The following is an 8,205-nucleotide window of genomic DNA, read 5'->3' as shown; positions in this document are numbered from 1 at the left end:
GAAGCCCCGAAAACCTGCCTACAGGTATTCTACCCAAACTGTAGCCAGACTGATGTTTTACCCCCAGCCTCTCAAGCACCGGCTCGGAGGCACCAGTTAACCAACAACCTGGCCTCATCTGAACACACGTCCCGAACCCGCGACCCACCAGGCCTACCACGGGATTCTTCTACCCGCCGGCATGTAAAGAGTCCACATGAGGGGTCCAGAACCTTACGGGTCCCCCCCCACCGTTCCGCCACAAACCTCAAATTCCAACTTTGAGGACCCTCCTCCCCTTCGCCACCATCATAAATGTTTTGCAAACCTCAAACATTTATGTCCCTCCACAACTTTAGAGCGACCTCAATGCCTTCTTGTATTGACACACACCATATGTCCAGACCTACCGCATTTAGATGTACTCCATCCCGTCTCCAAAATTCCCCATCCCCCGACTCCAAATCCGGATGACGGACCGCCACTGCCCCATTTCTGGCCATAAAGCAACTCACCGCTCTATTTACCTTAATGCGTGCCTTATTTATCCTATCTACGGACCTTGCATCTCGCCAGACCTTCCTTGGGACAATATCCGACCACACTGTTGTTACCTTTGGGTACATTGCTCATAGCCGCAAGAGATCAAATTTGATATCTTTATTCAGCTCCCGAAAAGGCCTTTTTCCCAGATCATTGCCCCCGATGTGCAACACTAGCACATCAGGGGCCCGGTCCAGGCTTGCAAAAAAATGAAATTCAGGCAGGAACTGCTTCCATGCATGCCACGTTTTCCAATCCAGAAAAATATAGCATCCCCCCTAGAGAAATGTAATTGCCTACCGCTCGGACGAATTGCAGCACACAATGACCCCCAGAAGACAAAAGAATGCCCCATGATCCACACTAGGAGAGGGCCAGCCCCTGAGGGAACAACAAAGAAAAACTAAGAAGAAACCAGTCACTTAAACATAAAGTAAAACATTTTAACATTTCACAACCTGTTAATTTGCACATACGACTTGAATCTTGCAGATTCCCACCTTCCAATCCTCTTTACCACTTCATCACTGAGCCCTCTCCTGGCTGCTTCAGTAGCTGCCCCTATTCTAAAGGAATGGCTGCCAAAATCCGCTGATGAGAAACCCCCCCGCTCTAAACAGCGTTTGAAAATAGATATAAACTGAAAACGAGACAATGAGGAACCATCCTCGTGCACCAACAACGGAATGTTAGCCCCACCAGCTACTGTACCGAATTCCCTTAAACAACGGACCGGACACATCGCCGATCCGGGAACGCCAAACAACACAACTCTGTAACCTTTTCCTAACTGATCGGTTTTAGGAGAACGGATTAATATTTCGATTCTGTCCTCATAAAGATCGACGCTATCCCTCAATAGACCATCCCTTTTAAATTTTCAGATGCACAACAGCTCCCCTAACCGCAAAGCTGCAAAGAATGCCAAGGAAAAGGCTAACTTAAAGAGACGCTTCTCCCAAATAGAAGTGCAAACACTCTCCACTTGCCTCCCCAAAATCAACAGCAAGTCATATGAAATTGGTCTTCTTTTATCTTCCACTTTCCAACCTCTCCTCCACCCTTTTAGCGCTTGCACGACTAAAAAGGATTTTGTTACATCCTTAAGGCCCCTAATCTTGAAGCCAAATGCTAAACCAGCTAAAAAACGATTAACTTTAGGAACAGATTAACCGGCTTCCCAACAATGGCCTACTTGCAATAACAACCGACCCTCCTCCTCCATGTCGCCCCCTACAGATAACTTCCAATCCTCCCAAACCTTCCAAGCCTGTGAATAGGCTGACCGGGTACCACCTGATAATAATCCAGAAATCAGCTTTCTCGCCGCTCGAATGGCAGAACCCACAACTCCATCGGACAAACCGAATCTATGGCTTCTGCTGCAGGTGCCAATCTCTGAAAAAGCTCCGTCTGTGAACGAGAAATTGAATCAGCGATAAGATTATTTGCCCCCGCTTCAAATTCTGCCACCAGCCAAGCATTTAAAGACAAACACAAAAGAACCAGTTTTTGCAACACCTTAACTACCGGGGGAGACGCCACTGACAATGAATTAATTGCTGACACCACTTTTTCATTACTACCGCAGAACTTCAGTTTTTTATTCCTGAACCTGTCACCCAAAAGTGTTAATGCCACTACTAGGAGGAACAGTTCGATCAGTGTCGCATTCTGCAACAAACCAGCAGATCTCCACTCCATTGGCCACTTGCCATAAATCCAGCTGCCATGACAGTACGATCCAAAACCTTCAGCCCCCACTGAGCTTGTGAATTGGCCTGCCACACTCAGTTTTACCACTGGGTCCATCCACAACGTCTTACCATTGTAGACTTTCAGAAAATCAGCCCACAGCTGCAAATCCTCCCTAAGTTCCTTTTTTAACCTAATGAAATGATGAGGAGCTTTTACACCACTTGTTGCCATTGCCAGCCTTCGGCAAAAGGCCCTGCCCATGGGCATGATGCGGCAAGCGAAGTTCAACTTCCCAAGTAGCGACTGAAGTTCTCTCAATGTTATCTTTCGTAACTGTCTGACTCTATTCACTTCCACCAAAAGGTCTGCCACTTTTTGCTCTGGTAGCCGACATTCCATGGCTACTGTATCAATGACAATGCCTAAGAATCTCAATACTGTAGTTGACCCTTCCGTCTTATCTGCTGCCAATGGAATGCCAAACCTCTGAACTACCGTTTCCATGGTATGCAGCAGCAGGGAGCATTCGAAAGAATCAGCCGGGTCTATACACAAGAAATCATCCAGATAATGTATAAAAGATTTCACACCCGAGACCTCCTTTACAACCCACTCCACAAATGTACTGAAAGCCTAAAAATAGGCACAAGACAGGGAACAGCCTATTGGCAGACAACGGTCAATGAAAAAACCTCCACTGAGTCCACTCCAAAAACACCCTACTAAATGCAGACAATCTGGGTGAACTGGCAGTAACCTGAACGCCACTTCAACATCTGTTTTTGCCAACAAAGCTCCTTTACCAAAAGTTCTCACCCATTCGATAGCTGAGTCAAACGACGTGTAAATCACTGAACACAGGTCCGGATCAATCCCGTCATTCACAGATGCAAAAAAGGACTGGGAAAGGACAGATAATGGATAAGCCGAAATTTGTTCGGCTCCTTTTTTGGAACCACGCGCAATGGTGAAAGCCTTAGGTTGCCTATGGGCGCCACCGGGAAAGGCCCGTCCATGCGACCTAAAGCAACCTCTTTCATTAATATCTCAGTTACAAGTTCCGGAAATCTTAACGCCGATTTTAAATTTTTTGTACAAAAACTAAACTCCCTATCAACAAACGGAATCCTGAAACCATGCTTAAAACCGTCTTCCAACAAAAACGCCACCGCCTGATCAAGGTATCTACTTAGAAAATGCTGCATCTCTGCCAGCCGCACTGGTGTTACTCCTTTTTTCAGCATTATCTCCCCCTTTTTGCTTCCCCCCTCGGAAGCATTTTGATGCTCTATGACCCCCATTGCACACAGAGCATTCGTGTTTGAATTTTGCACTTGCCCCCGAACTTGCATGCTCCCTCATTAAATAAGAAGCACAATCCTTTTTGCAGGGAAACTGTGTGCCCACCCTTGACAGGGCCGCCTCCGCTCCCTGGAAAGGACTGTCCACTGAAACCAGACCCATTGGGTGCTGAAACCCTTCTCCAAAGGCTGATATCTTTATGATCCCACCGAATGTTGGGACGCACAGCCTTGCGTTGACGAAATTGTTCGTCATACCTGAGCCACCCCTGACCATCGTACACTCTGTAAGCTTCGCCAATAGCATCCATGTAGCAAAAAAGGCCGGAACAATTATCCGGTGCTTTTTCCCGAATCACGATGGCTAGAATGGCATGCCTGCAGCCAGTTAGAAAAGGTCTGTGGAATCAAACGGTACCTCCTCTTTTCCTCGTCCTCTTGTTTTTCCTTTATCCTTCTTGGCCCGGTCTAAATTAAAGCGCTCTAATGGCAAAAGAGAAAAAATGTCTACGCACTCATTACGCCAAATCTTTTCCCGCACTTCTTGTTTAAGGTGGGCCCCCAGCGGCCCCTCGAAGCGGACGTACACCTCCCCCCTTGCTGAATCATCGAGCCGCACCACGTCGTCGTTTTCCTCTTCCCCCTGACTAACCGAAGGGGGTTGACTATGTGCCCCGACGCCAATAGCACTCCTTGCTGGAACCCCGACTTCTGGTAAAAGATTGGCAACTGCCCCAGAGAGCACCCCAAGCCCCCCGGCGGATACTGCACTTACACTCGAGCTACCCATCCACGCCGGCGACGTCTCCCCTTGGACTCCCACCGAACCTAAAATAACCGCTAACACACGCAACCCATGCGCTTACATATCTACCCCTGACTGCCCCCCCCTAGTGGCCCATCAGCACTACTAAGTAAAAGGGAGCGTAATATGCAGGGGCGTAACTAGAGTTTGATGGGCCCCGGTGCAAAGTTAGACCTGGACCCCCCCTCCACGTACATCGACATTTAGGGTACAGGATAATGACACTGACACTCGGGGTACAGGATAATGATGCTGACACTTGGCTCTTACCCACAGCACCCAGATTTCCCATGATCTGAAATCCCTCTATCAGCACCCAGCTTTCCTATTTTCTGATATCCATCTTGTCCTCGGCACACTGCTTCCCCATGCTCTGCTATACATCTTTCCCTCAGCACCCAGCTTTCCCATATCAGAACATGGGAAAGCTGGGTGCTGAGACATGATGTATAGCAGAGCATGGGAAAGCTGGGTGCTGAGACATGATGTATAGCAGAGCATGGGAAAGCTGGGTGCTGAGAGAAGATATATAGCAAAGCATGGGAAAGCTGGGTGCTGAGGGAAAAGAGCCTTTTTCCCTCAGCACAAAACGTTCCCATCCCCTGCTTGTATCTTTGTCCCCCCTTGTATATAGTTCTCCAAATACAATAATGGCACCCACATAGCCCTCCAAATAGTATAAAGGGTCCCACATAACCCTTCATATATTAGAATACACTTCCATAGTCCTCCATGTATTATAATGCATTTCCCATAGTTCTCCATGCATTATACTTCACCCCATAGTACTCAATATATAATACTGCACCACATAGTCCTCCATATATTATAATGCACCCCCATAATCCTCCATGTATAAAGTAGCCCTTCAATTATTATCTTGAATTTCTCATAGTCTCTATGTATTATATTTCACCCCATAGTTCTCCATGTATTATACTGCACCACATAGGCCTCCATATATTATAATGCAGCCCTATAGTCCTCCTTGTATAAAGTAGCCCTCTAATTATTATAATGAATTTCTCATAGTTCTCCATATATTATAATTCACCCCATAGTTCTCCATATATTATACTGCACCACATAGTCCCCAATGTTTTATAATGCACCCCCATAGTCCATGTATAAGGTAGCCTCCATAGTCCTCCATATATTATAATGTAGCCCCCATAGTCCTATATGTATTATAACGCAACCCCATAAAACTTCATATTGCATTATGCAGCCCCATACTCCTCCATGCATAAGGCACCCCTATATTCCATGTATAAGGTGTCCTTCATTTTGTATTATGCAGCCCCCCCGACCGCCATATATAATAATGCAGCCAGCCTCTCCAGGCCTCCTTGTATAATAATGCAGCCAGCCTCCTCAGGCCTCCATGTAGCAGCCAGCTTCTCCAGGCCTCCATGTATAACAATGCACCCAGCCTCCTCAGGCCTCCATGTATAATATAGCACCCAGTCTCTCCAGACCACCTTCATGTATAACAAGGCACCCAGCCTCCTCAGGCCTCCATGTATAATATAGCAGCCAGCCTCTCCAGGCCTCCATGTATAACAATGCACCCAGCCTCCTCAGGCCTCCATGTATAATGCAGTATCTCCAGGCCTCCATGTATAATGCAGTATCTCCAGGCCTCCATGTATAATAATGCAGCTTCCCCAGACCTCCATGTATAAAGCAGCCTCTCCAGGCCTCCATGTATAATGCAGCCTCCCCAGACCTCCATGTATAAAGCAGCCTCTACAGGCCTCCATGTATAAAGCAGCCTCTACAGGCCTCCATATATAATGCAGCCTCCTCAGACCTCCATGTATAAAGCAGCCTCTCCAGGCCTCCATATATAATGCAGCCTCCTCAGACCTCCATGTATAAAGCAGCCTCTCCAGGCCTCCATGTATAATAATGCAGCTACCCCAGATCTCCACATATAATGCAGCCTCCTCAGACCTCCATGTATAAAGCAGCCTCTCCAGGCTTCCATGTACAATAATGCAGCTTCCCCAGAACTGCCTTCCCAAGCCTCTGGCCACCGTTTACTCACTTATATTAAAAAAAAAAAAAACAAGCACTCACCTTCTCTCTTCCTTCCACCGCTGCTGTCCTCCCAGCTGCTCGTTCTCCCGGTGCTGCGGTCGGCGTCCTCCCGTCCTGCACTCTATGCACTCAGCACAGCAGTCGCTCGGGAGTGACGTCATCGCACAGGGGGAGATTGGTGATGCATAGCGCGGCACCGGCCGCGCTATGCTTCATCATTACTGTGCGCGGTGACTGGGGAGACGCCGCAGCCGCTGACACTAGGCAGGGGGCCCCGGTGCCGCCGCTGACATCAGGCAGGGGGGCCCGGTATCGGCGGCGGCAGCGGGTCAAATAGCGGCCGCGAGGTCTGTGACAGATCAGCGCAGCTCCTCTCACACTGACAGGAGCTGGCTGCTGATCTGCCTGGCGGCCGCCGGGCCCCTAACCTCCCGGGCCCGGTCGCGATCGCGACCGCTGCGACCGCGGTTGTTACGCCACTGGTAATATGGAGTTAAGAGAAAAATTTGAAAGGTTCTCACCTGGCTGCCTGGGTGCTGTGAGCCCAGCAGTCGAAGATCCGGGTTCCTGACGCCTTCCTGGATCTTCAGATTCGACTCTAGCAGAGCCCCCAAGGCCTTGAGGGGGGAGGCTCGATGCGAGCGAATCACTATAAACGTGGTGAGTTGATCCTGTCATCTGGTCTTCAGCACTGCCCGCATTCATGTTAACTAGAGAGGACAAGTCTAGCAGCTGCTGGCCGGGAGGCATCCTCTGCTGTGACAGGCCTAACGCTTGCTGACCCGTTAATTGCCCCTGGAGTAGCAGGCCCAGCACCTGCTGGCCGGGAGGTAATCCTTGCGGTGGCAGGCCCAGCACCTGCTGGCCGGGAGGTAACCCGAGCAGTGGCAAGCCCAGTACCTGCTGGCCGGGAGGTAATCCGTGCTGTGGCAGGCCCAGCACCTGCTGGCCGGGAGGCATCGCCTGAGCAGGAAGGCCCAGCATCTGGTGGCAGGATGTTGACACTTGCTGTGGGAGGGCCAGCCCCGGCTGGCCGGACGTCGTCATCGTCGGGGGGAGGGCCTGCATCTGCTGGCTGGAGACAGACAGCGCTGCGGACCCATCGCTTGGAGGGGTGTGTGATCTGTTTTCTTCCATGGAGGGAGGGCCAGCCGACTGCTGCCCTCTCCGAGTCCCACACTGAGAGATCCTGGCCTGTGATCTCCATGCTCCCTCTCCTCTGCACCGGGCAGGCAATACAAGCTCCTGAGCCTCTGCCGTCACCGTTCCTGGCTCTTCCTGCACTGTCCTGGAGCGGAGGGAGGCCAACACCTCCCTCTGCTGCGGGCCCCACCGTGAAGCAGGATTCCTCCCATGACGGGACCAGCACAAGGCGGCGGGCATGGCGGTGCCCTGACCTGAAGGGTCCCGTGAGGGGCTCCTTAATCGGTGCCGGACCCGGGGGGTAGCTTCTGGGCTTAGGCGTGCCGGAGGCCTGGTCCTCCATGGCCGGCGTGGTTCGGGGGATGGCTGAGCTGGAGCATCCCCAGCCCCTTGCAGCAAGCTGTTCACCGAAGCCTGGAGCCAGTCTGATCCCATAAGGCCGGCAGCGGTCCTAAGCTGCTGAAGAATGGCATCTACAGACTCCATTTTCTGGGGAAGGTAAGCTGGCACTCAAGGACAGATTGTTCCGTATCCTGTGCCCAAATGGATGACCCCACTAACTGACCACCCCTTATAAACACCTTAATTGTTCCCCACCCCCACTAACTACACCCCCAATGCACAATTCAAAATCCTCTATCTCCACCCCCTCTAAATATTTTTAACCCTTGCCTAACCCCAATCACTTAATCC

The 8,205-nt window shown here is 50.3% G+C and overlaps 1 pseudogene; it reads right to left on the bottom strand.

Moving 5' to 3' along the window:
• Nucleotides 1-973: 973 nt before the first annotated feature.
• Nucleotides 974-7,416, bottom strand: LOC142246658 (uncharacterized; annotated as a pseudogene).
• Nucleotides 7,417-8,205: the final 789 nt, after the last annotated feature.

This window comes from Anomaloglossus baeobatrachus, chromosome 7, assembly GCF_048569485.1.
Source record: "Anomaloglossus baeobatrachus isolate aAnoBae1 chromosome 7, aAnoBae1.hap1, whole genome shotgun sequence".
NCBI classification, from domain to species: domain Eukaryota; kingdom Metazoa; phylum Chordata; class Amphibia; order Anura; family Aromobatidae; genus Anomaloglossus; species Anomaloglossus baeobatrachus.
The sequence above is the reverse complement of the archived record's forward strand: the minus strand, read 5'-3'. Positions and strand labels throughout refer to the sequence as shown.